The sequence below is a fragment of the Sitophilus oryzae genome, unplaced genomic scaffold (genome assembly GCF_002938485.1).
Source record: "Sitophilus oryzae breed Bouriz unplaced genomic scaffold, Soryzae_2.0 scaffold_808_pilon_pilon, whole genome shotgun sequence".
NCBI classification, from domain to species: Eukaryota; Metazoa; Arthropoda; class Insecta; order Coleoptera; family Curculionidae; genus Sitophilus; species Sitophilus oryzae.
The window spans coordinates 5,035,916-5,038,506 of record NW_022147426.1 but is presented as its reverse complement, the minus strand read 5'-3'; positions in this window follow the sequence as shown (position 1 = coordinate 5,038,506).

Sequence of the window (2,591 nt, the reverse complement as noted above, 5' to 3'; positions counted from 1 at the left end):
TAACAAATCATAACATATCAGATCATAGAACTAAAAAAAGTACTATTACATAAAAACAGGTGATACAATACTTCAAAATTAATTTTAACATAATATCAAAACCGAAAAATGAAATTGCAAACACAACCACACTTATCACAACAGAAATTAACACACACTTCCGCGGCAAATGTCCAAGAAAGACTGATCATTCTGATTGGTCCTGGTCCGGTCGTAGCTCACGTCGTATTGTCAGTATGCAAAATCCCTGTCCAAAAATCTTGACGATCAGCGCCATCACCCGTCATAATTGGGAAACCCTGTTGTAAATTATAAACTTGTAACACATGGCTTGTTTAATAATTAATAAAACGTAATTATTAAAATCAAATGTTTAGTTTATTGTTATAATCTCTTACGAGTTATACATGGTGTCAGGTTGCTAGTGAACCTATCTATCGCATCGAGTGTGTGAAAAATAGTAATTTTTCGACTGGTTTTTTCTGTTGAGCTCATTGCTTGTTCTATGTGCCGCTTGTAAACAGAAAATTTAAGAAATGGATAACTATTTTAAACCTCCAGAGCCGCTCTTGCTAGACGGGAATATCTCAGAGAGCTGGAAGAGATTTTCTCAAAAGTTTGACTTGTTTTCAAAGGCCACCGGGCTAGATACCAAGGAAGAAGGAAAACAAATTGCTTGTGTTTTGTTCTTAATTGGTGATAATGGTCTAAACTTATTTAATAGTTTTTCGTTTGAGGCAAGGTAAAGATAAGATTTTGGCAGAAATAAAAAGAAGTTTGAAGATCATTGTGCTCCGCAGAAAAATGTAATTTTTGAAAGGGCAAAATTTAATACGATTGTACAAAAAGAAGGTCAATCCTTTGATAGCTTCTTGATCGAGCTAAGAAAGGCAGTAAAAACCACGGAATATCCTAATCAAGATGAGATGGTTAGAGATAGAATAGTTATTGGTTTAAGAGAGACAGTCAGTAAAGAAAAACTGATGAGAGAACCGTCTTTGACTCTGACGAAGGCAATAAATTTTTGTAGAGCCACAGAAACTAGTAAAGACCAAGTGAAGACATTAGATAATAAATCAAGACTAGATGCTGTAAGAGCTAGTACATCCAGAATCGAGTCCAGAACTTTTAATAAACCAGTCTGTGATAAAGACCCAACTAAGCCTTGCAAGAGTTGTGGTTATAAACATAAGTTTGAAAATAAGTGCCCTGCTGCTGGAAAAACCTGTGCAAAATGCCAAGGTCGTGACCATTTTGCCAAGGTGTGTCCAAATAAAAGTTAAAGAAATGACAGTCATAGAAATAAAGTCTATAAGAAGAAAGTTAATTGTGTAGGCAAAGAGTCAAGTTCCGAATCAACTGAAGAAAGTGACCATGAGTTTTACATAAGTGCAATCAACTCAAGTGGCAGAAGTAAAAGTAACACAGAAACTATGTGGACAAAGGAAATATGGATCAAGGGTAAGCCTATAACATTCAAGCTAGACACGGGAGCAGAGGTAAGCACACTACCTTTAAATGTTTTAAAGAAAATTGCCCCAAGATTGCCTATACGCAAGACAAATGTTACATTGATGTCTTACGGTGACCCAAATTTTAAACTACAATGTTTTGGTGAAGTAGTGCTAGAGTGCAAAGTGAAAGAGTGTGTAGAAAAAGTTCCTTTTGTTGTAGTTAGTGCCCAAAGTAAAATTCCTGTTAGGGTTGCAAGAATGTTTAAAATTAAAACTGATTAAACGAGTAGACTCTTTAAATAAACCAAGTGTTTTTAAAACGTTAGATGATGTAGTTAGTCAATATGCAAATGTTATTGAAGGGTTAGGAAAATTTCCTACACATCATATAACATTAAAACAAGATGCAAAACCAAAAATAAATGCTATTAGGAGAGTGCCTAATATTTTACTAGAACCTCTGAAAAAAAAGTTATATGATCTTGTGTCCAAGGATATCATTGAAAAAGTAGATAAACCTACAGAGTGGGTACACCCTCTGGTTATTGTTGAAAAACCAAACGGTGACCTTGGTCTCTGTTTAGATCCAAAAGATCTGAACCAAGCTATACAACGAGAACACTTCCTCATTCCATATATTACTAGAACCTCTGAAAAAAAAGTTATATGATCTTGTGTCCAAGGATATCATTGAAAAAGTAGATAAACCTACAGAGTGGGTACACCCTCTGGTTATTGTTGAAAAACCAAACGGTGACCTTCGTCTCTGTTTAGATCCAAAAGATCTGAACCAACCTATACAACGAGAACACTTCCTCATTCCATCATGTGATGATATTGCTGTTAAACTGACAAACAAAAAATTTTTTACTGTCCTAGACATGAAGGATGGGTATTGGCAAGTTGAGTTGGATAGCCCAAGTGCAGATCTTATGACTTTTGGTACACCATTTGGTCGTTTTAGGTTTAAGAGACTAGCGTTCGGTATATGTTCAGCCCCTGAGGTTTTTCAAAAGAAAAATTTTGAAATATTTGGAGATATACCTGGAGTAGGACTGTATTTTGACGATTTGATTGTTACAGGTGCCACCGAGGCTGAACATGACCAGAACCTGAGATGTGTATTAGAAAAGGCTA